Raw genomic sequence first — 23991 nt, 5'->3', positions numbered from 1 at the left:
GCGCTCTACCATTTGAGCTAATCCCCCTCTACGGTTGCTGGCTTCTGGCACTCGGGTCACACCGCAGTCATGTTATCATGCCTAAACCAAGCTTTGACCATGGGAGAAGAAAGGTTTCTTTTTTTTTTTTTTTTTAAGTGTGGATTTTTTGGTGCCTTAAATATAAAGGACAGTGGAGTTTGCTGGGCTTTGGGTGGCCTGAAAGAACGAGACAGTGAATTTTTGGGGTACCTTTTTCCTGGGAGCATGAAAAATACAAAACTCTGCGCCTAGCAGAGGATGGTTTCGATCCATCGACCTCTGGGTTATGGGCCCAGCACGCTCCCGCTGCGCCACTCTGCTGCTGCTTAAACCTCTCTTACGAGAAGCCACATTACCGTCTGACTGTTGTCAAGCCACTAACGAAGCAGAAGAGTTGGCTTTAGTCACACTAGGGGTGAGAGTTGCATTTTCACGATTGAGAAGTGGTGCGAATTCTATGGCGTTGGTGGTATAGTGGTGAGCATAGCTGCCTTCCAAGCAGTTGACCCGGGTTCGATTCCCGGCCAACGCATTGTTTCTCTTGTTTTGAAGTATTCTTGTTAACACTCTCTCCAGAGGCCAATGGTTGTGCGGTCAGGCTCAAAAAGAGTGCGGCCAGGAGGTATGCAGCTGCAAAGTCTGTGCAAGAGAGCCTCCAAGTTGAAGCATGCAAGGTTATCGGACACTCAAAAGCATCCTTCGAGCCGGAATCGAACCAGCGACCTAAGGATTGCTAACTAGCTACTACAGTCCTCCGCTCTACCAGCTGAGCTATCGAAGGTTTAGCCAGATATGCGTGCAGCTGCTTCCTAGGTTTTTGTGTCAGTGCCAACTAAAAAGAAGTTGGCCCTTCATTTGAAGGTAGTGCCAAGTGGAAGTTTTGGAGGATGCGGGCATCGATCCCGCTACCTCTCGCATGCTAAGCGAGCGCTCTACCATTTGAGCTAATCCCCCTCTACGGTTGCTGGCTTCTGGCACTCGGGTCACACCGCAGTCATGTTATCATGCCTAAACCAAGCTTTGACCATGGGAGAAGAAAGGTTTCTTTTTTTTTTTTTTTTTAAGTGTGGATTTTTTGGTGCCTTAAATATAAAGGACAGTGGAGTTTGCTGGGCTTTGGGTGGCCTGAAAGAACGAGACAGTGAATTTTTGGGGTACCTTTTTCCTGGGAGCATGAAAAATACAAAACTCTGCGCCTAGCAGAGGATGGTTTCGATCCATCGACCTCTGGGTTATGGGCCCAGCACGCTCCCGCTGCGCCACTCTGCTGCTGCTTAAACCTCTCTTACGAGAAGCCACATTACCGTCTGACTGTTGTCAAGCCACTAACGAAGCAGAAGAGTTGGCTTTAGTCACACTAGGGGTGAGAGTTGCATTTTCACGATTGAGAAGTGGTGCGAATTCTATGGCGTTGGTGGTATAGTGGTGAGCATAGCTGCCTTCCAAGCAGTTGACCCGGGTTCGATTCCCGGCCAACGCATTGTTTCTCTTGTTTTGAAGTATTCTTGTTAACACTCTCTCCAGAGGCCAATGGTTGTGCGGTCAGGCTCAAAAAGAGTGCGGCCAGGAGGTATGCAGCTGCAAAGTCTGTGCAAGAGAGCCTCCAAGTTGAAGCATGCAAGGTTATCGGACACTCAAAAGCATCCTTCGAGCCGGAATCGAACCAGCGACCTAAGGATTGCTAACTAGCTACTACAGTCCTCCGCTCTACCAGCTGAGCTATCGAAGGTTTAGCCAGATATGCGTGCAGCTGCTTCCTAGGTTTTTGTGTCAGTGCCAACTAAAAAGAAGTTGGCCCTTCATTTGAAGGTAGTGCCAAGTGGAAGTTTTGGAGGATGCGGGCATCGATCCCGCTACCTCTCGCATGCTAAGCGAGCGCTCTACCATTTGAGCTAATCCCCCTCTACGGTTGCTGGCTTCTGGCACTCGGGTCACACCGCAGTCATGTTATCATGCCTAAACCAAGCTTTGACCATGGGAGAAGAAAGGTTTCTTTTTTTTTTTTTTTTTTTTTTTTTAAGTGTGGATTTTTTGGTGCCTTAAATATAAAGGACAGTGGAGTTTGCTGGGCTTTGGGTGGCCTGAAAGAACGAGACAGTGAATTTTTGGGGTACCTTTTTCCTGGGAGCATGAAAAATACAAAACTCTGCGCCTAGCAGAGGATGGTTTCGATCCATCGACCTCTGGGTTATGGGCCCAGCACGCTCCCGCTGCGCCACTCTGCTGCTGCTTAAACCTCTCTTACGAGAAGCCACATTACCGTCTGACTGTTGTCAAGCCACTAACGAAGCAGAAGAGTTGGCTTTAGTCACACTAGGGGTGAGAGTTGCATTTTCACGATTGAGAAGTGGTGCGAATTCTATGGCGTTGGTGGTATAGTGGTGAGCATAGCTGCCTTCCAAGCAGTTGACCCGGGTTCGATTCCCGGCCAACGCCTTGTTTCTCTTGTTTTGAAGTATTCTTGTTAACACTCTCTCCAGAGGCCAATGGTTGTGCGGTCAGGCTCAAAAAGAGTGCGGCCAGGAGGTATGCAGCTGCAAAGTCTGTGCAAGAGAGCCTCCAAGTTGAAGCATGCAAGGTTATCGGACACTCAAAAGCATCCTTCGAGCCGGAATCGAACCAGCGACCTAAGGATTGCTAACTAGCTACTACAGTCCTCCGCTCTACCAGCTGAGCTATCGAAGGTTTAGCCAGATATGCGTGCAGCTGCTTCCTAGGTTTTTGTGTCAGTGCCAACTAAAAAGAAGTTGGCCCTTCATTTGAAGGTAGTGCCAAGTGGAAGTTTTGGAGGATGCGGGCATCGATCCCGCTACCTCTCGCATGCTAAGCGAGCGCTCTACCATTTGAGCTAATCCCCCTCTACGGTTGCTGGCTTCTGGCACTCGGGTCACACCGCAGTCATGTTATCATGCCTAAACCAAGCTTTGACCATGGGAGAAGAAAGGTTTCTTTTTTTTTTTTTTTTTAAGTGTGGATTTTTTGGTGCCTTAAATATAAAGGACAGTGGAGTTTGCTGGGCTTTGGGTGGCCTGAAAGAACGAGACAGTGAATTTTTGGGGTACCTTTTTCCTGGGAGCATGAAAAATACAAAACTCTGCGCCTAGCAGAGGATGGTTTCGATCCATCGACCTCTGGGTTATGGGCCCAGCACGCTCCCGCTGCGCCACTCTGCTGCTGCTTAAACCTCTCTTACGAGAAGCCACATTACCGTCTGACTGTTGTCAAGCCACTAACGAAGCAGAAGAGTTGGCTTTAGTCACACTAGGGGTGAGAGTTGCATTTTCACGATTGAGAAGTGGTGCGAATTCTATGGCGTTGGTGGTATAGTGGTGAGCATAGCTGCCTTCCAAGCAGTTGACCCGGGTTCGATTCCCGGCCAACGCCTTGTTTCTCTTGTTTTGAAGTATTCTTGTTAACACTCTCTCCAGAGGCCAATGGTTGTGCGGTCAGGCTCAAAAAGAGTGCGGCCAGGAGGTATGCAGCTGCAAAGTCTGTGCAAGAGAGCCTCCAAGTTGAAGCATGCAAGGTATTGGACACTCAAAAGCATCCTTCGAGCCGGAATCGAACCAGCGACCTAAGGATTGCTAACTAGCTACTACAGTCCTCCGCTCTACCAGCTGAGCTATCGAAGGTTTAGCCAGATATGCGTGCAGCTGCTTCCTAGGTTTTTGTGTCAGTGCCAACTAAAAAGAAGTTGGCCCTTCATTTGAAGGTAGTGCCAAGTGGAAGTTTTGGAGGATGCGGGCATCGATCCCGCTACCTCTCGCATGCTAAGCGAGCGCTCTACCATTTGAGCTAATCCCCCTCTACGGTTGCTGGCTTCTGGCACTCGGGTCACACCGCAGTCATGTTATCATGCCTAAACCAAGCTTTGACCATGGGAGAAGAAAGGTTTCTTTTTTTTTTTTTTTTTTTTTTTTTTTTTAAGTGTGGATTTTTTGGTGCCTTAAATATAAAGGACAGTGGAGTTTGCTGGGCTTTGGGTGGCCTGAAAGAACGAGACAGTGAATTTTTGGGGTACCTTTTTCCTGGGAGCATGAAAAATACAAAACTCTGCGCCTAGCAGAGGATGGTTTCGATCCATCGACCTCTGGGTTATGGGCCCAGCACGCTCCCGCTGCGCCACTCTGCTGCTGCTTAAACCTCTCTTACGAGAAGCCACATTACCGTCTGACTGTTGTCAAGCCACTAACGAAGCAGAAGAGTTGGCTTTAGTCACACTAGGGGTGAGAGTTGCATTTTCACGATTGAGAAGTGGTGCGAATTCTATGGCGTTGGTGGTATAGTGGTGAGCATAGCTGCCTTCCAAGCAGTTGACCCGGGTTCGATTCCCGGCCAACGCATTGTTTCTCTTGTTTTGAAGTATTCTTGTTAACACTCTCTCCAGAGGCCAATGGTTGTGCGGTCAGGCTCAAAAAGAGTGCGGCCAGGAGGTATGCAGCTGCAAAGTCTGTGCAAGAGAGCCTCCAAGTTGAAGCATGCAAGGTATCGGACACTCAAAAGCATCCTTCGAGCCGGAATCGAACCAGCGACCTAAGGATTGCTAACTAGCTACTACAGTCCTCCGCTCTACCAGCTGAGCTATCGAAGGTTTAGCCAGATATGCGTGCAGCTGCTTCCTAGGTTTTTGTGTCAGTGCCAACTAAAAAGAAGTTGGCCCTTCATTTGAAGGTAGTGCCAAGTGGAAGTTTTGGAGGATGCGGGCATCGATCCCGCTACCTCTCGCATGCTAAGCGAGCGCTCTACCATTTGAGCTAATCCCCCTCTACGGTTGCTGGCTTCTGGCACTCGGGTCACACCGCAGTCATGTTATCATGCCTAAACCAAGCTTTGACCATGGGAGAAGAAAGGTTTCTTTTTTTTTTTTTTTTTAAGTGTGGATTTTTTGGTGCCTTAAATATAAAGGACAGTGGAGTTTGCTGGGCTTTGGGTGGCCTGAAAGAACGAGACAGTGAATTTTTGGGGTACCTTTTTCCTGGGAGCATGAAAAATACAAAACTCTGCGCCTAGCAGAGGATGGTTTCGATCCATCGACCTCTGGGTTATGGGCCCAGCACGCTCCCGCTGCGCCACTCTGCTGCTGCTTAAACCTCTCTTACGAGAAGCCACATTACCAGCTGAGCTATCGAAGGTTTAGCCAGATATGCGTGCAGCTGCTTCCTAGGTTTTTGTGTCAGTGCCAACTAAAAAGAAGTTGGCCCTTCATTTGAAGGTAGTGCCAAGTGGAAGTTTTGGAGGATGCGGGCATCGATCCCGCTACCTCTCGCATGCTAAGCGAGCGCTCTACCATTTGAGCTAATCCCCCTCTACGGTTGCTGGCTTCTGGCACTCGGGTCACACCGCAGTCATGTTATCATGCCTAAACCAAGCTTTGACCATGGGAGAAGAAAGGTTTCTTTTTTTTTTTTTTTTTAAGTGTGGATTTTTTGGTGCCTTAAATATAAAGGACAGTGGAGTTTGCTGGGCTTTGGGTGGCCTGAAAGAACGAGACAGTGAATTTTTGGGGTACCTTTTTCCTGGGAGCATGAAAAATACAAAACTCTGCGCCTAGCAGAGGATGGTTTCGATCCATCGACCTCTGGGTTATGGGCCCAGCACGCTCCCGCTGCGCCACTCTGCTGCTGCTTAAACCTCTCTTACGAGAAGCCACATTACCGTCTGACTGTTGTCAAGCCACTAACGAAGCAGAAGAGTTGGCTTTAGTCACACTAGGGGTGAGAGTTGCATTTTCACGATTGAGAAGTGGTGCGAATTCTATGGCGTTGGTGGTATAGTGGTGAGCATAGCTGCCTTCCAAGCAGTTGACCCGGGTTCGATTCCCGGCCAACGCCTTGTTTCTCTTGTTTTGAAGTATTCTTGTTAACACTCTCTCCAGAGGCCAATGGTTGTGCGGTCAGGCTCAAAAAGAGTGCGGCCAGGAGGTATGCAGCTGCAAAGTCTGTGCAAGAGAGCCTCCAAGTTGAAGCATGCAAGGTATCGGACACTCAAAAGCATCCTTCGAGCCGGAATCGAACCAGCGACCTAAGGATTGCTAACTAGCTACTACAGTCCTCCGCTCTACCAGCTGAGCTATCGAAGGTTTAGCCAGATATGCGTGCAGCTGCTTCCTAGGTTTTTGTGTCAGTGCCAACTAAAAAGAAGTTGGCCCTTCATTTGAAGGTAGTGCCAAGTGGAAGTTTTGGAGGATGCGGGCATCGATCCCGCTACCTCTCGCATGCTAAGCGAGCGCTCTACCATTTGAGCTAATCCCCCTCTACGGTTGCTGGCTTCTGGCACTCGGGTCACACCGCAGTCATGTTATCATGCCTAAACCAAGCTTTGACCATGGGAGAAGAAAGGTTTCTTTTTTTTTTTTTTTTTAAGTGTGGATTTTTTGGTGCCTTAAATATAAAGGACAGTGGAGTTTGCTGGGCTTTGGGTGGCCTGAAAGAACGAGACAGTGAATTTTTGGGGTACCTTTTTCCTGGGAGCATGAAAAATACAAAACTCTGCGCCTAGCAGAGGATGGTTTCGATCCATCGACCTCTGGGTTATGGGCCCAGCACGCTCCCGCTGCGCCACTCTGCTGCTGCTTAAACCTCTCTTACGAGAAGCCACATTACCGTCTGACTGTTGTCAAGCCACTAACGAAGCAGAAGAGTTGGCTTTAGTCACACTAGGGGTGAGAGTTGCATTTTCACGATTGAGAAGTGGTGCGAATTCTATGGCGTTGGTGGTATAGTGGTGAGCATAGCTGCCTTCCAAGCAGTTGACCCGGGTTCGATTCCCGGCCAACGCATTGTTTCTCTTGTTTTGAAGTATTCTTGTTAACACTCTCTCCAGAGGCCAATGGTTGTGCGGTCAGGCTCAAAAAGAGTGCGGCCAGGAGGTATGCAGCTGCAAAGTCTGTGCAAGAGAGCCTCCAAGTTGAAGCATGCAAGGTTATCGGACACTCAAAAGCATCCTTCGAGCCGGAATCGAACCAGCGACCTAAGGATTGCTAACTAGCTACTACAGTCCTCCGCTCTACCAGCTGAGCTATCGAAGGTTTAGCCAGATATGCGTGCAGCTGCTTCCTAGGTTTTTGTGTCAGTGCCAACTAAAAAGAAGTTGGCCCTTCATTTGAAGGTAGTGCCAAGTGGAAGTTTTGGAGGATGCGGGCATCGATCCCGCTACCTCTCGCATGCTAAGCGAGCGCTCTACCATTTGAGCTAATCCCCCTCTACGGTTGCTGGCTTCTGGCACTCGGGTCACACCGCAGTCATGTTATCATGCCTAAACCAAGCTATGACCATGGGAGAAGAAAGGTTTCTTTTTTTTTTTTTTTTTTTAAAGTGTGGATTTTTTGGTGCCTTGAAATATAAAGGACAGTGGAGTTTGCTGGGCTTTGGGTGGCCTGAAAGAACGAGACAGTGAATTTTTGGGGTACCTTTTTCCTGGGAGCATGAAAAATACAAAACTCTGCGCCTAGCAGAGGATGGTTTCGATCCATCGACCTCTGGGTTATGGGCCCAGCACGCTCCCGCTGCGCCACTCTGCTGCTGCTTAAACCTCTCTTACGAGAAGCCACATTACCGTCTGACTGTTGTCAAGCCACTAACGAAGCAGAAGAGTTGGCTTTAGTCACACTAGGGGTGAGAGTTGCATTTTCACGATTGAGAAGTGGTGCGAATTCTATGGCGTTGGTGGTATAGTGGTGAGCATAGCTGCCTTCCAAGCAGTTGACCCGGGTTCGATTCCCGGCCAACGCATTGTTTCTCTTGTTTTGAAGTATTCTTGTTAACACTCTCTCCAGAGGCCAATGGTTGTGCGGTCAGGCTCAAAAAGAGTGCGGCCAGGAGGTATGCAGCTGCAAAGTCTGTGCAAGAGAGCCTCCAAGTTGAAGCATGCAAGGTTATCGGACACTCAAAAGCATCCTTCGAGCCGGAATCGAACCAGCGACCTAAGGATTCCTAACTAGCTACTACAGTCCTCCGCTCTACCAGCTGAGCTATCGAAGGTTTAGCCAGATATGCGTGCAGCTGCTTCCTAGGTTTTTGTGTCAGTGCCAACTAAAAAGAAGTTGGCCCTTCATTTGAAGGTAGTGCCAAGTGGAAGTTTTGGAGGATGCGGGCATCGATCCCGCTACCTCTCGCATGCTAAGCGAGCGCTCTACCATTTGAGCTAATCCCCCTCTACGGTTGCTGGCTTCTGGCACTCAGGTCACACCGCAGTCATGTTATCATGCCTAAACCAAGCTATGACCATGGGAGAAGAAAGGTTTCTTTTTTTTTTTTTTTTTAAGTGTGGATTTTTTGGTGCCTTGAAATATAAAGGACAGTGGAGTTTGCTGGGCTTTGGGTGGCCTGAAAGAACGAGACAGTGAATTTTTGGGGTACCTTTTTCCTGGGAGCATGAAAAATACAAAACTCTGCGCCTAGCAGAGGATGGTTTCGATCCATCGACCTCTGGGTTATGGGCCCAGCACGCTCCCGCTGCGCCACTCTGCTGCTGCTTAAACCTCTCTTACGAGAAGCCACATTACCGTCTGACTGTTGTCAAGCCACTAACGAAGCAGAAGAGTTGGCTTTAGTCACACTAGGGGTGAGAGTTGCATTTTCACGATTGAGAAGTGGTGCGAATTCTATGGCGTTGGTGGTATAGTGGTGAGCATAGCTGCCTTCCAAGCAGTTGACCGGGGTTCGATTCCCGGCCAACGCATTGTTTCTCTTGTTTTGAAGTATTCTTGTTAACACTCTCTCCAGAGGCCAATGGTTGTGCGGTCAGGCTCAAAAAGAGTGCAGCCAGGAGGTATGCAGCTGCAAAGTCTGTGCAAGAGAGCCTCCAAGTTGAAGCATGCAAGGTATCGGACACTCAAAAGCATCCTTCGAGCCGGAATCGAACCAGCGACCTAAGGATTGCTAACTAGCTACTACAGTCCTCCGCTCTACCAGCTGAGCTATCGAAGGTTTAGCCAGATATGCGTGCAGCTGCTTCCTAGGTTTTTGTGTCAGTGCCAACTAAAAAGAAGTTGGCCCTTCATTTGAAGGTAGTGCCAAGTGGAAGTTTTGGAGGATGCGGGCATCGATCCCGCTACCTCTCGCATGCTAAGCGAGCGCTCTACCATTTGAGCTAATCCCCTCTACGGTTGCTGGCTTCTGGCACTCAGGTCACACCGCAGTCATGTTATCATGCCTAAACCAAGCTATGACCATGGGAGAAGAAAGGTTTCTTTTTTTTTTTTTTTTTTTTTTTTTTTAAGTGTGGATTTTTTGGTGCCTTGAAATATAAAGGACAGTGGAGTTTGCTGGGCTTTGGGTGGCCTGAAAGAACGAGACAGTGAATTTTTGGGGTACCTTTTTCCTGGGAGCATGAAAAATACAAAACTCTGCGCCTAGCAGAGGATGGTTTCAATCCATCGACCTCTGGGTTATGGGCCCAGCACGCTCCCGCTGCGCCACTCTGCTGCTGCTTAAACCTCTCTTACGAGAAGCCACATTACCGTCTGACTGTTGTCAAGCCACTAACGAAGCAGAAGAGTTGGCTTTAGTCACACTAGGGGTGAGAGTTGCATTTTCACGATTGAGAAGTGGTGCGAATTCTATGGCGTTGGTGGTATAGTGGTGAGCATAGCTGCCTTCCAAGCAGTTGACCCGGGTTCGATTCCCGGCCAACGCATTGTTTCTCTTGTTTTGAAGTATTCTTGTTAACACTCTCTCCAGAGGCCAATGGTTGTGCGGTCAGGCTCAAAAAGAGTGCGGCCAGGAGGTATGCAGCTGCAAAGTCTGTGCAAGAGAGCCTCCAAGTTGAAGCATGCAAGGTTATCGGACACTCAAAAGCATCCTTCGAGCCGGAATCGAACCAGCGACCTAAGGATTGCTAACTAGCTACTACAGTCCTCCGCTCTACCAGCTGAGCTATCGAAGGTTTAGCCAGATATGCGTGCAGCTGCTTCCTAGGTTTTTGTGTCAGTGCCAACTAAAAAGAAGTTGGCCCTTCATTTGAAGGTAGTGCCAAGTGGAAGTTTTGGAGGATGCGGGCATCGATCCCGCTACCTCTCGCATGCTAAGCGAGCGCTCTACCATTTGAGCTAATCCCCCTCTACGGTTGCTGGCTTCTGGCACTCGGGTCACACCGCAGTCATGTTATCATGCCTAAACCAAGCTTTGACCATGGGAGAAGAAAGGTTTCTTTTTTTTTTTTTAAAGTGTGGATTTTTTGGTGCCTTGAAATATAAAGGACAGTGGAGTTTGCTGGGCTTTGGGTGGCCTGAAAGAACGAGACAGTGAATTTTTGGGGTACCTTTTTCCTGGGAGCATGAAAAATACAAAACTCTGCGCCTAGCAGAGGATGGTTTCGATCCATCGACCTCTGGGTTATGGGCCCAGCACGCTCCCGCTGCGCCACTCTGCTGCTGCTTAAACCTCTCTTACGAGAAGCCACATTACCGTCTGACTGTTGTCAAGCCACTAACGAAGCAGAAGAGTTGGCTTTAGTCACACTAGGGGTGAGAGTTGCATTTTCACGATTGAGAAGTGGTGCGAATTCTATGGCGTTGGTGGTATAGTGGTGAGCATAGCTGCCTTCCAAGCAGTTGACCTGGGTTCGATTCCCGGCCAACGCATTGTTTCTCTTGTTTTGAAGTATTCTTGTTAACACTCTCTCCAGAGGCCAATGGTTGTGCGGTCAGGCTCAAAAAGAGTGCGGCCAGGAGGTATGCAGCTGCAAAGTCTGTGCAAGAGAGCCTCCAAGTTGAAGCATGCAAGGTTATCGGACACTCAAAAGCATCCTTCGAGCCGGAATCGAACCAGCGACCTAAGGATTGCTAACTAGCTACTACAGTCCTCCGCTCTACCAGCTGAGCTATCGAAGGTTTAGCCAGATATGCGTGCAGCTGCTTCCTAGGTTTTTGTGTCAGTGCCAACTAAAAAGAAGTTGGCCCTTCATTTGAAGGTAGTGCCAAGTGGAAGTTTTGGAGGATGCGGGCATCGATCCCGCTACCTCTCGCATGCTAAGCGAGCGCTCTACCATTTGAGCTAATCCCCCTCTACGGTTGCTGGCTTCTGGCACTCGGGTCACACCGCAGTCATGTTATCATGCCTAAACCAAGCTTTGACCATGGGAGAAGAAAGGTTTCTTTTTTTTTTTTTTTTTTTTTTAAGTGTGGATTTTTTTGGTGCCTTGAAATATAAAGGACAGTGGAGTTTGCTGGGCTTTGGGTGGCCTGAAAGAACGAGACAGTAAATTTTTGGGGTACCTTTTTCCTGGGAGCATGAAAAATACAAAACTCTGCGCCTAGCAGAGGATGGTTTCGATCCATCGACCTCTGGGTTATGGGCCCAGCACGCTCCCGCTGCGCCACTCTGCTGCTGCTTAAACCTCTCTTACGAGAAGCCACATTACCGTCTGACTGTTGTCAAGCCACTAACGAAGCAGAAGAGTTGGCTTTAGTCACACTAGGGGTGAGAGTTGCATTTTCACGATTGAGAAGTGGTGCGAATTCTATGGCGTTGGTGGTATAGTGGTGAGCATAGCTGCCTTCCAAGCAGTTGACCTGGGTTCGATTCCCGGCCAATGCATTGTTTCTCTTGTTTTGAAGTATTCTTGTTAACACTCTCTCCAGAGGCCAATGGTTGTGCGGTCAGGCTCAAAAAGAGTGCGGCCAGGAGGTATGCAGCTGCAAAGTCTGTGCAAGAGAGCCTCCAAGTTGAAGCATGCAAGGTTATCGGACACTCAAAAGCATCCTTCGAGCCGGAATCGAACCAGCGACCTAAGGATTGCTAACTAGCTACTACAGTCCTCCGCTCTACCAGCTGAGCTATCGAAGGTTTAGCCAGATATGCGTGCAGCTGCTTCCTAGGTTTTTGTGTCAGTGCCAACTAAAAAGAAGTTGGCCCTTCATTTGAAGGTAGTGCCAAGTGGAAGTTTTGGAGGATGCGGGCATGCTAAGCGAGCGCTCTACCATTTGAGCTAATCCCCCTCTACGGTTGCTGGCTTCTGGCACTCGGGTCACACCGCAGTCATGTTATCATGCCTAAACCAAGCTTTGACCATGGGAGAAGAAAGGTTTCTTTTTTTTTATTTTTTTTATTTTTTTTTTTTAAGTGTGGATTTTTTGGTGCCTTGAAATATAAAGGACAGTGGAGTTTGCTGGGCTTTGGGTGGCCTGAAAGAACGAGACAGTAAATTTTTGGGGTACCTTTTTCCTGGGAGCATGAAAAATACAAAACTCTGCGCCTAGCAGAGGATGGTTTCGATCCATCGACCTCTGGGTTATGGGCCCAGCACGCTCCCGCTGCGCCACTCTGCTGCTGCTTAAACCTCTCTTACGAGAAGCCACATTACCGTCTGACTGTTGTCAAGCCACTAACGAAGCAGAAGAGTTGGCTTTAGTCACACTAGGGGTGAGAGTTGCATTTTCACGATTGAGAAGTGGTGCGAATTCTATGGCGTTGGTGGTATAGTGGTGAGCATAGCTGCCTTCCAAGCAGTTGACCTGGGTTCGATTCCCGGCCAACGCATTGTTTCTCTTGTTTTGAAGTATTCTTGTTAACACTCTCTCCAGAGGCCAATGGTTGTGCGGTCAGGCTCAAAAAGAGTGCGGCCAGGAGGTATGCAGCTGCAAAGTCTGTGCAAGAGAGCCTCCAAGTTGAAGCATGCAAGGTTATCGGACACTCAAAAGCATCCTTCGAGCCGGAATCGAACCAGCGACCTAAGGATTGCTAACTAGCTACTACAGTCCTCCGCTCTACCAGCTGAGCTATCGAAGGTTTAGCCAGATATGCGTGCAGCTGCTTCCTAGGTTTTTGTGTCAGTGCCAACTAAAAAGAAGTTGGCCCTTCATTTGAAGGTAGTGCCAAGTGGAAGTTTTGGAGGATGCGGGCATGCTAAGCGAGCGCTCTACCATTTGAGCTAATCCCCCTCTACGGTTGCTGGCTTCTGGCACTCGGGTCACACCGCAGTCATGTTATCATGCCTAAACCAAGCTTTGACCATGGGAGAAGAAAGGTTTCTTTTTTTTTATTTTTTTTATTTTTTTTTTTTAAGTGTGGATTTTTTGGTGCCTTGAAATATAAAGGACAGTGGAGTTTGCTGGGCTTTGGGTGGCCTGAAAGAACGAGACAGTGAATTTTTGGGGTACCTTTTTCCTGGGAGCATGAAAAATACAAAACTCTGCGCCTAGCAGAGGATGGTTTCGATCCATCGACCTCTGGGTTATGGGCCCAGCACGCTCCCGCTGCGCCACTCTGCTGCTGCTTAAACCTCTCTTACGAGAAGCCACATTACCGTCTGACTGTTGTCAAGCCACTAACGAAGCAGAAGAGTTGGCTTTAGTCACACTAGGGGTGAGAGTTGCATTTTCACGATTGAGAAGTGGTGCGAATTCTATGGCGTTGGTGGTATAGTGGTGAGCATAGCTGCCTTCCAAGCAGTTGACCTGGGTTCGATTCCCGGCCAACGCATTGTTTCTCTGGTTTTGAAGTATTCTTGTTAACACTCTCTCCAGAGGCCAATGGTTGTGCGGCCAGGCTCAAAAAGAGTGCGGCCAGGAGGTATGCAGCTGCAAAGTCTGTGCAAGAGAGCCTCCAAGTTGAAGCATGCAAGGTTATCGGACACTCAAAAGCATCCTTCGAGCCGGAATCGAACCAGCGACCTAAGGATTGCTAACTAGCTACTACAGTCCTCCGCTCTACCAGCTGAGCTATCGAAGGTTTAGCCAGATATGCGTGCAGCTGCTTCCTAGGTTTTTGTGTCAGTGCCAACTAAAAAGAAGTTGGCCCTTCATTTGAAGGTAGTGCCAAGTGGAAGTTTTGGAGGATGCGGGCATCGATCCTGCTACCTCTCGCATGCTAAGCGAGCGCTCTACCATTTGAGCTAATCCCCCTCTACGGTTGCTGGCTTCTGGCACTCGGGTCACACCGCAGTCATGTTATCATGCCTAAACCAAGCTTTGACCATGGGAGAAGAAAGGTTTCTTTTTTTTTTTTTAAAGTGTGGATTTTTTGGTGCCTTGAAATATAAAGGACAGTGGAGTTTGCTGGGCTTTGGGTGGCCTGAAAGAACGAGACAGTGAATTTTTGGGGTACCTTTTTCCTGGGAGCATGAAAAATACAAAACTCTGCGCCTAGCAGAGGATGGTTTCGATCCATCGACCTCTGGGTTATGGGCCCAGCACGCTCCCGCTGCGCCACTCTGCTGCTGCTTAAACCTCTCTTACGAGAAGCCACATTACCGTCTGACTGTTGTCAAGCCACTAACGAAGCAGAAGAGTTGGCTTTAGTCACACTAGGGGTGAGAGTTGCATTTTCACGATTGAGAAGTGGTGCGAATTCTATGGCGTTGGTGGTATAGTGGTGAGCATAGCTGCCTTCCAAGCAGTTGACCTGGGTTCGATTCCCGGCCAACGCATTGTTTCTCTTGTTTTGAAGTATTCTTGTTAACACTCTCTCCAGAGGCCAATGGTTGTGCGGTCAGGCTCAAAAAGAGTGCGGCCAGGAGGTATGCAGCTGCAAAGTCTGTGCAAGAGAGCCTCCAAGTTGAAGCATGCAAGGTTATCGGACACTCAAAAGCATCCTTCGAGCCGGAATCGAACCAGCGACCTAAGGATTGCTAACTAGCTACTACAGTCCTCCGCTCTACCAGCTGAGCTATCGAAGGTTTAGCCAGATATGCGTGCAGCTGCTTCCTAGGTTTTTGTGTCAGTGCCAACTAAAAAGAAGTTGGCCCTTCATTTGAAGGTAGTGCCAAGTGGAAGTTTTGGAGGATGCGGGCATGCTAAGCGAGCGCTCTACCATTTGAGCTAATCCCCCTCTACGGTTGCTGGCTTCTGGCACTCGGGTCACACCGCAGTCATGTTATCATGCCTAAACCAAGCTTTGACCATGGGAGAAGAAAGGTTTCTTTTTTTTTATTTTTTTTATTTTTTTTTTTTAAGTGTGGATTTTTTGGTGCCTTGAAATATAAAGGACAGTGGAGTTTGCTGGGCTTTGGGTGGCCTGAAAGAACGAGACAGTAAATTTTTGGGGTACCTTTTTCCTGGGAGCATGAAAAATACAAAACTCTGCGCCTAGCAGAGGATGGTTTCGATCCATCGACCTCTGGGTTATGGGCCCAGCACGCTCCCGCTGCGCCACTCTGCTGCTGCTTAAACCTCTCTTACGAGAAGCCACATTACCGTCTGACTGTTGTCAAGCCACTAACGAAGCAGAAGAGTTGGCTTTAGTCACACTAGGGGTGAGAGTTGCATTTTCACGATTGAGAAGTGGTGCGAATTCTATGGCGTTGGTGGTATAGTGGTGAGCATAGCTGCCTTCCAAGCAGTTGACCTGGGTTCGATTCCCGGCCAACGCATTGTTTCTCTTGTTTTGAAGTATTCTTGTTAACACTCTCTCCAGAGGCCAATGGTTGTGCGGTCAGGCTCAAAAAGAGTGCGGCCAGGAGGTATGCAGCTGCAAAGTCTGTGCAAGAGAGCCTCCAAGTTGAAGCATGCAAGGTTATCGGACACTCAAAAGCATCCTTCGAGCCGGAATCGAACCAGCGACCTAAGGATTGCTAACTAGCTACTACAGTCCTCCGCTCTACCAGCTGAGCTATCGAAGGTTTAGCCAGATATGCGTGCAGCTGCTTCCTAGGTTTTTGTGTCAGTGCCAACTAAAAAGAAGTTGGCCCTTCATTTGAAGGTAGTGCCAAGTGGAAGTTTTGGAGGATGCGGGCATGCTAAGCGAGCGCTCTACCATTTGAGCTAATCCCCCTCTACGGTTGCTGGCTTCTGGCACTCGGGTCACACCGCAGTCATGTTATCATGCCTAAACCAAGCTTTGACCATGGGAGAAGAAAGGTTTCTTTTTTTTTTTTTTTTTTTAAGTGTGGATTTTTTGGTGCCTTGAAATATAAAGGACAGTGGAGTTTGCTGGGCTTTGGGTGGCCTGAAAGAACGAGACAGTGAATTTTTGGGGTACCTTTTTCCTGGGAGCATGAAAAATACAAAACTCTGCGCCTAGCAGAGGATGGTTTCGATCCATCGACCTCTGGGTTATGGGCCCAGCACGCTCCCGCTGCGCCACTCTGCTGCTGCTTAAACCTCTCTTACGAGAAGCCACATTACCGTCTGACTGTTGTCAAGCCACTAACGAAGCAGAAGAGTTGGCTTTAGTCACACTAGGGGTGAGAGTTGCATTTTCACGATTGAGAAGTGGTGTGAATTCTATGGCGTTGGTGGTATAGTGGTGAGCATAGCTGCCTTCCAAGCAGTTGACCTGGGTTCGATTCCCGGCCAACGCATTGTTTCTCTTGTTTTGAAGTATTCTTGTTAACACTCTCTCCAGAGGCCAATGGTTGTGCGGTCAGGCTCAAAAAGAGTGCGGCCAGGAGGTATGCAGCTGCAAAGTCTGTGCAAGAGAGCCTCCAAGTTGAAGCATGCAAGGTTATCGGACACTCAAAAGCATCCTTCGAGCCGGAATCGAAGCAGCGACCTAAGGATTGCTAACTAGCTACTACAGTCCTCCGCTCTACCAGCTGAGCTATCGAAGGTTTAGCCAGATATGCGTGCAGCTGCTTCCTAGGTTTTTGTGTCAGTGCCAACTAAAAAGAAGTTGGCCCTTCATTTGAAGGTAGTGCCAAGTGGAAGTTTTGGAGGATGCGGGCATCGATCCCGCTACCTCTCGCATGCTAAGCGAGCGCTCTACCATTTGAGCTAATCCCCCTCTACGGTTGCTGGCTTCTGGCACTCGGGTCACACCGCAGTCATGTTATCATGCCTAAACCAAGCTTTGACCATGGGAGAAGAAAGGTTTCTTTTTTTTTTTTTTTTTTTAAGTGTGGATTTTTTGGTGCCTTGAAATATAAAGGACAGTGGAGTTTGCTGGGCTTTGGGTGGCCTGAAAGAACGAGACAGTGAATTTTTGGGGTACCTTTTTCCTGGGAGCATGAAAAATACAAAACTCTGCGCCTAGCAGAGGATGGTTTCGATCCATCGACCTCTGGGTTATGGGCCCAGCACGCTCCCGCTGCGCCACTCTGCTGCTGCTTAAACCTCTCTTACGAGAAGCCACATTACCGTCTGACTGTTGTCAAGCCACTAACGAAGCAGAAGAGTTGGCTTTAGTCACACTAGGGGTGAGAGTTGCATTTTCACGATTGAGAAGTGGTGCGAATTCTATGGCGTTGGTGGTATAGTGGTGAGCATAGCTGCCTTCCAAGCAGTTGACCTGGGTTCGATTCCCGGCCAACGCATTGTTTCTCTTGTTTTGAAGTATTCTTGTTAACACTCTCTCCAGAGGCCAATGGTTGTGCGGTCAGGCTCAAAAAGAGTGCGGCCAGGAGGTATGCAGCTGCAAAGTCTGTGCAAGAGAGCCTCCAAGTTGAAGCATGCAAGGTTATCGGACACTCAAAAGCATCCTTCGAGCCGGAATCGAACCAGCGACCTAAGGATTGCTAACTAGCTACTACAGTCCTCCGCTCTACCAGCTGAGCTATCGAAGGTTTAGCCAGATATGCGTGCAGCTGCTTCCTAGGTTTTTGTGTCAGTGCCAACTAAAAAGAAGTTGGCCCTTCATTTGAAGGTAGTGCCAAGTGGAAGTTTTGGAGGATGCGGGCATCGATCCTGCTACCTCTCGCATGCTAAGCGAGCGCTCTACCATTTGAGCTAATCCCCCTCTACGGTTGCTGGCTTCTGGCACTCGGGTCACACCGCAGTCATGTTATCATGCCTAAACCAAGCTTTGACCATGGGAGAAGAAAGGTTTCTTTTTTTTTATTTTTTTTTTTATTTTTTTTTAAGTGTGGTTTTTTTGGTGCCTTGAAATATAAAGGACAGTGGAGTTTGCTGGGCTTTGGGTGGCCTGAAAGAACGAGACAGTGAATTTTTGGGGTACCTTTTTCCTGGGAGCATGAAAAATACAAAACTCTGCGCCTAGCAGAGGATGGTTTCGATCCATCGACCTCTGGGTTATGGGCCCAGCACGCTCCCGCTGCGCCACTCTGCTGCTGCTTAAACCTCTCTTACGAGAAGCCACATTACCGTCTGACTGTTGTCAAGCCACTAACGAAGCAGAAGAGTTGGCTTTAGTCACACTAGGGGTGAGAGTTGCATTTTCACGATTGAGAAGTGGTGCGAATTCTATGGCGTTGGTGGTATAGTGGTGAGCATAGCTGCCTTCCAAGCAGTTGACCTGGGTTCGATTCCCGGCCAACGCATTGTTTCTCTTGTTTTGAAGTATTCTTGTTAACACTCTCTCCAGAGGCCAATGGTTGTGCGGTCAGGCTCAAAAAGAGTGCGGCCAGGAGGTATGCAGCTGCAAAGTCTGTGCAAGAGAGCCTCCAAGTTGAAGCATGCAAGGTTATCGGACACTCAAAAGCATCCTTCGAGCCGGAATCGAACCAGCGACCTAAGGATTGCTAACTAGCTACTACAGTCCTCCGCTCTACCAGCTGAGCTATCGAAGGTTTAGCCAGATATGCGTGCAGCTGCTTCCTAGGTTTTTGTGTCAGTGCCAACTAAAAAGAAGTTGGCCCTTCATTTGAAGGTAGTGCCAAGTGGAAGTTTTGGAGGATGCGGGCATCGATCCCGCTACCTCTCGCATGCTAAGCGAGCGCTCTACCATTTGAGCTAATCCCCCTCTACGGTTGCTGGCTTCTGGCACTCGGGTCACACCGCAGTCATGTTATCATGCCTAAACCAAGCTTTGACCATGGGAGAAGAAAGGTTTCTTTTTTTTTATTTTTTTTTTTATTTTTTTTTAAGTGTGGTTTTTTTGGTGCCTTGAAATATAAAGGACAGTGGAGTTTGCTGGGCTTTGGGTGGCCTGAAAGAACGAGACAGTGAATTTTTGGGGTACCTTTTTCCTGGGAGCATGAAAAATACAAAACTCTGCGCCTAGCAGAGGATGGTTTCGATCCATCGACCTCTGGGTTATGGGCCCAGCACGCTCCCGCTGCGCCACTCTGCTGCTGCTTAAACCTCTCTTACGAGAAGCCACATTACCGTCTGACTGTTGTCAAGCCACTAACGAAGCAGAAGAGTTGGCTTTAGTCACACTAGGGGTGAGAGTTGCATTTTCACGATTGAGAAGTGGTGCGAATTCTATGGCGTTGGTGGTATAGTGGTGAGCATAGCTGCCTTCCAAGCAGTTGACCTGGGTTCGATTCCCGGCCAACGCATTGTTTCTCTTGTTTTGAAGTATTCTTGTTAACACTCTCTCCAAAGGCCAATGGTTGTGCGGTCAGGCTCAAAAAGAGTGCGGCCAGGAGGTATGCAGCTGCAAAGTCTGTGCAAGAGAGCCTCCAAGTTGAAGCATGCAAGGTTATCGGACACTCAAAAGCATCCTTCGAGCCGGAATCGAACCAGCGACCTAAGGATTGCTAACTAGCTACTACAGTCCTCCGCTCTACCAGCTGAGCTATCGAAGGTTTAGCCAGATATGCGTGCAGCTGCTTCCTAGGTTTTTGTGTCAGTGCCAACTAAAAAGAAGTTGGCCCTTCATTTGAAGGTAGTGCCAAGTGGAAGTTTTGGAGGATGCGGGCATCGATCCCGCTACCTCTCGCATGCTAAGCGAGCGCTCTACCATTTGAGCTAATCCCCCTCTACGGTTGCTGGCTTCTGGCACTCGGGTCACACCGCAGTCATGTTATCATGCCTAAACCAAGCTTTGACCATGGGAGAAGAAAGGTTTCTTTTTTTTTATTTTTTTTTTTATTTTTTTTTAAGTGTGGTTTTTTTGGTGCCTTGAAATATAAAGGACAGTGGAGTTTGCTGGGCTTTGGGTGGCCTGAAAGAACGAGACAGTGAATTTTTGGGGTACCTTTTTCCTGGGAGCATGAAAAATACAAAACTCTGCGCCTAGCAGAGGATGGTTTCGATCCATCGACCTCTGGGTTATGGGCCCAGCACGCTCCCGCTGCGCCACTCTGCTGCTGCTTAAACCTCTCTTACGAGAAGCCACATTACCGTCTGACTGTTGTCAAGCCACTAACGAAGCAGAAGAGTTGGCTTTAGTCACACTAGGGGTGAGAGTTGCATTTTCACGATTGAGAAGTGGTGCGAATTCTATGGCGTTGGTGGTATAGTGGTGAGCATAGCTGCCTTCCAAGCAGTTGACCTGGGTTCGATTCCCGGCCAACGCATTGTTTCTCTTGTTTTGAAGTATTCTTGTTAACACTCTCTCCAGAGGCCAATGGTTGTGCGGTCAGGCTCAAAAAGAGTGCGGCCAGGAGGTATGCAGCTGCAAAGTCTGTGCAAGAGAGCCTCCAAGTTGAAGCATGCAAGGTTATCGGACACTCAAAAGCATCCTTCGAGCCGGAATCGAACCAGCGACCTAAGGATTGCTAACTAGCTACTACAGTCCTCCGCTCTACCAGCTGAGCTATCGAAGGTTTAGCCAGATATGCGTGCAGCTGCTTCCTAGGTTTTTGTGTCAGTGCCAACTAAAAAGAAGTTGGCCCTTCATTTGAAGGTAGTGCCAAGTGGAAGTTTTGGAGGATGCGGGCATCGATCCCGCTACCTCTCGCATGCTAAGCGAGCGCTCTACCATTTGAGCTAATCCCCCTCTACGGTTGCTGGCTTCTGGCACTCGGGTCACACCGCAGTCATGTTATCATGCCTAAACCAAGCTTTGACCATGGGAGAAGAAAGGTTTCTTTTTTTTTATTTTTTTATTTTTTTATTTTTTAAGTGTGGATTTTTTGGTGCCTTGAAATATAAAGGACAGTGGAGTTTGCTGGGCTTTGGGTGGCCTGAAAGAACGAGACAGTGAATTTTTGGGGTACCTTTTTCCTGGGAGCATGAAAAATACAAAACTCTGCGCCTAGCAGAGGATGGTTTCGATCCATCGACCTCTGGGTTATGGGCCCAGCACGCTCCCGCTGCGCCACTCTGCTGCTGCTTAAACCTCTCTTACGAGAAGCCACATTACCGTCTGACTTTTGTCAAGCCACTAACGAAGCAGAAGAGTTGGCTTTAGTCACACTAGGGGTGAGAGTTGCATTTTCACGATTGAGAAGTGGTGCGAATTCTATGGCGTTGGTGGTATAGTGGTGAGCATAGCTGCCTTCCAAGCAGTTGACCTGGGTTCGATTCCCGGCCAACGCATTGTTTCTCTTGTTTTGAAGTATTCTTGTTAACACTCTCTCCAGAGGCCAATGGTTGTGCGGTCAGGCTCAAAAAGAGTGCGGCCAGGAGGTATGCAGCTGCAAAGTCTGTGCAAGAGAGCCTCCAAGTTGAAGCATGCAAGGTTATCGGACACTCAAAAGCATCCTTCGAGCCGGAATCGAACCAGCGACCTAAGGATTGCTAACTAGCTACTACAGTCCTCCGCTCTACCAGCTGAGCTATCGAAGGTTTAGCCAGATATGCGTGCAGCTGCTTCCTAGGTTTTTGTGTCAGTGCCAACTAAAAAGAAGTTGGCCCTTCATTTGAAGGTAGTGCCAAGTGGAAGTTTTGGAGGATGCGGGCATCGATCCCGCTACCTCTCGCATGCTAAGCGAGCGCTCTACCATTTGAGCTAATCCCCCTCTACGGTTGCTGGCTTCTGGCACTCGGGTCACACCGCAGTCATGTTATCATGCCTAAACCAAGCTTTGACCATGGGAGAAGAAAGGTTTCTTTTTTTTTATTTTTTTTTTTATTTTTTTTTAAGTGTGGTTTTTTTGGTGCCTTGAAATATAAAGGACAGTGGAGTTTGCTGGGCTTTGGGTGGCCTGAAAGAACGAGACAGTGAATTTTTGGGGTACCTTTTTCCTGGGAGCATGAAAAATACAAAACTCTGCGCCTAGCAGAGGATGGTTTCGATCCATCGACCTCTGGGTTATGGGCCCAGCACGCTCCCGCTGCGCCACTCTGCTGCTGCTTAAACCTCTCTTACGAGAAGCCACATTACCGTCTGACTGTTGTCAAGCCACTAACGAAGCAGAAGAGTTGGCTTTAGTCACACTAGGGGTGAGAGTTGCATTTTCACGATTGAGAAGTGGTGCGAATTCTATGGCGTTGGTGGTATAGTGGTGAGCATAGCTGCCTTCCAAGCAGTTGACCTGGGTTCGATTCCCGGCCAACGCATTGTTTCTCTTGTTTTGAAGTATTCTTGTTAACACTCTCTCCAAAGGCCAATGGTTGTGCGGTCAGGCTCAAAAAGAGTGCGGCCAGGAGGTATGCAGCTGCAAAGTCTGTGCAAGAGAGCCTCCAAGTTGAAGCATGCAAGGTTATCGGACACTCAAAAGCATCCTTCGAGCCGGAATCGAACCAGCGACCTAAGGATTGCTAACTAGCTACTACAGTCCTCCGCTCTACCAGCTGAGCTATCGAAGGTTTAGCCAGATATGCGTGCAGCTGCTTCCTAGGTTTTTGTGTCAGTGCCAACTAAAAAGAAGTTGGCCCTTCATTTGAAGGTAGTGCCAAGTGGAAGTTTTGGAGGATGCGGGCATCGATCCCGCTACCTCTCGCATGCTAAGCGAGCGCTCTACCATTTGAGCTAATCCCCCTCTACGGTTGCTGGCTTCTGGCACTCGGGTCACACCGCAGTCATGTTATCATGCCTAAACCAAGCTTTGACCATGGGAGAAGAAAGGTTTCTTTTTTTTTATTTTTTTTTTTATTTTTTTTTAAGTGTGGTTTTTTTGGTGCCTTGAAATATAAAGGACAGTGGAGTTTGCTGGGCTTTGGGTGGCCTGAAAGAACGAGACAGTGAATTTTTGGGGTACCTTTTTCCTGGGAGCATGAAAAATACAAAACTCTGCGCCTAGCAGAGGATGGTTTCGATCCATCGACCTCTGGGTTATGGGCCCAGCACGCTCCCGCTGCGCCACTCTGCTGCTGCTTAAACCTCTCTTACGAGAAGCCACATTACCGTCTGACTGTTGTCAAGCCACTAACGAAGCAGAAGAGTTGGCTTTAGTCACACTAGGGGTGAGAGTTGCATTTTCACGATTGAGAAGTGGTGCGAATTCTATGGCGTTGGTGGTATAGTGGTGAGCATAGCTGCCTTCCAAGCAGTTGACCTGGGTTCGATTCCCGGCCAACGCATTGTTTCTCTTGTTTTGAAGTATTCTTGTTAACACTCTCTCCAGAGGCCAATGGTTGTGCGGTCAGGCTCAAAAAGAGTGCGGCCAGGAGGTATGCAGCTGCAAAGTCTGTGCAAGAGAGCCTCCAAGTTGAAGCATGCAAGGTTATCGGACACTCAAAAGCATCCTTCGAGCCGGAATCGAACCAGCGACCTAAGGATTGCTAACTAGCTACTACAGTCCTCCGCTCTACCAGCTGAGCTATCGAAGGTTTAGCCAGATATGCGTGCAGCTGCTTCCTAGGTTTTTGTGTCAGTGCCAACTAAAAAGAAGTTGGCCCTTCATTTGAAGGTAGTGCCAAGTGGAAGTTTTGGAGGATGCGGGCATCGATCCCGCTACCTCTCGCATGCTAAGCGAGCGCTCTACCATTTGAGCTAATCCCCCTCTACGGTTGCTGGCTTCTGGCACTCGGGTCACACCGCAGTCATGTTATCATGCCTAAACCAAGCTTTGACCATGGGAGAAGAAAGGTTTCTTTTTTTTTTTTTTTTTTTTTAAGTGTGGATTTTTTGGTGCCTTGAAATATAAAGGACAGTGGAGTTTGCTGGGCTTTGGGTGGCCTGAAAGAACGAGACAGTGAATTTTTGGGGTACCTTTTTCCTGGGAGCATGAAAAATACAAAACTCTGCGCCTAGCAGAGGATGGTTTCGATCCATCGACCTCTGGGTTATGGGCCCAGCACGCTCCCGCTGCGCCACTCTGCTGCTGCTTAAACCTCTCTTACGAGAAGCCACATTACCGTCTGACTGTTGTCAAGCCACTAACGAAGCAGAAGAGTTGGCTTTAGTCACACTAGGGGTGAGAGTTGCATTTTCACGATTGAGAAGTGGTGCGAATTCTATGGCGTTGGTGGTATAGTGGTGAGCATAGCTGCCTTCCAAGCAGTTGACCTGGGTTCGATTCCCGGCCAACGCATTGTTTCTCTTGTTTTGAAGTATTCTTGTTAACACTCTCTCCAGAGGC

At 48.6% G+C, this 23991-nt stretch overlaps 14 non-coding genes across 14 annotated transcripts; 6 read left to right on the top strand and 8 right to left on the bottom strand.

Annotated features, from left to right (window-relative positions):
- The first annotated feature begins 481 nt into the window (after positions 1 to 481).
- Positions 482 to 553, top strand: TRNAG-UCC (transfer RNA glycine (anticodon UCC)). The gene has a single exon. It is a non-coding gene; the product is annotated as a tRNA-Gly (tRNA).
- A 163-nt stretch (positions 554 to 716) lies between these two features.
- TRNAY-GUA (transfer RNA tyrosine (anticodon GUA)) lies at positions 717 to 802 on the bottom strand. The gene is given in 2 exon segments: positions 717 to 752; positions 766 to 802. It is a non-coding gene; the product is annotated as a tRNA-Tyr (tRNA).
- Positions 803 to 1429: 627 nt separating this feature from the next.
- On the top strand, positions 1430 to 1501 carry TRNAG-UCC (transfer RNA glycine (anticodon UCC)). Its single transcript has one exon. It is a non-coding gene; the product is annotated as a tRNA-Gly (tRNA).
- Positions 1502 to 1664: 163 nt separating this feature from the next.
- On the bottom strand, positions 1665 to 1750 carry TRNAY-GUA (transfer RNA tyrosine (anticodon GUA)). Its single transcript is given in 2 exon segments — positions 1665 to 1700; positions 1714 to 1750. It is a non-coding gene; the product is annotated as a tRNA-Tyr (tRNA).
- Positions 1751 to 2620: 870 nt separating this feature from the next.
- Positions 2621 to 2706, bottom strand: TRNAY-GUA (transfer RNA tyrosine (anticodon GUA)). Its single transcript is given in 2 exon segments — positions 2621 to 2656; positions 2670 to 2706. It is a non-coding gene; the product is annotated as a tRNA-Tyr (tRNA).
- An 861-nt stretch (positions 2707 to 3567) lies between these two features.
- On the bottom strand, positions 3568 to 3653 carry TRNAY-GUA (transfer RNA tyrosine (anticodon GUA)). Its single transcript is given in 2 exon segments — positions 3568 to 3603; positions 3617 to 3653. It is a non-coding gene; the product is annotated as a tRNA-Tyr (tRNA).
- Positions 3654 to 4292: 639 nt separating this feature from the next.
- TRNAG-UCC (transfer RNA glycine (anticodon UCC)) lies at positions 4293 to 4364 on the top strand. The gene has a single exon. It is a non-coding gene; the product is annotated as a tRNA-Gly (tRNA).
- A 162-nt stretch (positions 4365 to 4526) lies between these two features.
- On the bottom strand, positions 4527 to 4612 carry TRNAY-GUA (transfer RNA tyrosine (anticodon GUA)). Its single transcript is given in 2 exon segments — positions 4527 to 4562; positions 4576 to 4612. It is a non-coding gene; the product is annotated as a tRNA-Tyr (tRNA).
- Positions 4613 to 6014: 1402 nt separating this feature from the next.
- On the bottom strand, positions 6015 to 6100 carry TRNAY-GUA (transfer RNA tyrosine (anticodon GUA)). The gene is given in 2 exon segments: positions 6015 to 6050; positions 6064 to 6100. It is a non-coding gene; the product is annotated as a tRNA-Tyr (tRNA).
- A 627-nt stretch (positions 6101 to 6727) lies between these two features.
- Positions 6728 to 6799, top strand: TRNAG-UCC (transfer RNA glycine (anticodon UCC)). The gene has a single exon. It is a non-coding gene; the product is annotated as a tRNA-Gly (tRNA).
- A 163-nt stretch (positions 6800 to 6962) lies between these two features.
- Positions 6963 to 7048, bottom strand: TRNAY-GUA (transfer RNA tyrosine (anticodon GUA)). The gene is given in 2 exon segments: positions 6963 to 6998; positions 7012 to 7048. It is a non-coding gene; the product is annotated as a tRNA-Tyr (tRNA).
- A 631-nt stretch (positions 7049 to 7679) lies between these two features.
- On the top strand, positions 7680 to 7751 carry TRNAG-UCC (transfer RNA glycine (anticodon UCC)). Its single transcript has one exon. It is a non-coding gene; the product is annotated as a tRNA-Gly (tRNA).
- A 163-nt stretch (positions 7752 to 7914) lies between these two features.
- On the bottom strand, positions 7915 to 8000 carry TRNAY-GUA (transfer RNA tyrosine (anticodon GUA)). Its single transcript is given in 2 exon segments — positions 7915 to 7950; positions 7964 to 8000. It is a non-coding gene; the product is annotated as a tRNA-Tyr (tRNA).
- A 1585-nt stretch (positions 8001 to 9585) lies between these two features.
- TRNAG-UCC (transfer RNA glycine (anticodon UCC)) lies at positions 9586 to 9657 on the top strand. The gene has a single exon. It is a non-coding gene; the product is annotated as a tRNA-Gly (tRNA).
- The last annotated feature ends 14334 nt before the right edge of the window (positions 9658 to 23991 follow it).

This window comes from Eleutherodactylus coqui, chromosome 1, assembly GCF_035609145.1.
Source record: "Eleutherodactylus coqui strain aEleCoq1 chromosome 1, aEleCoq1.hap1, whole genome shotgun sequence".
NCBI lineage: Eukaryota > Metazoa > Chordata > Amphibia > Anura > Eleutherodactylidae > Eleutherodactylus > Eleutherodactylus coqui.
Note: the sequence above shows the minus strand (reverse complement) of the source record. Positions and strands in the feature narration are given on the sequence as shown.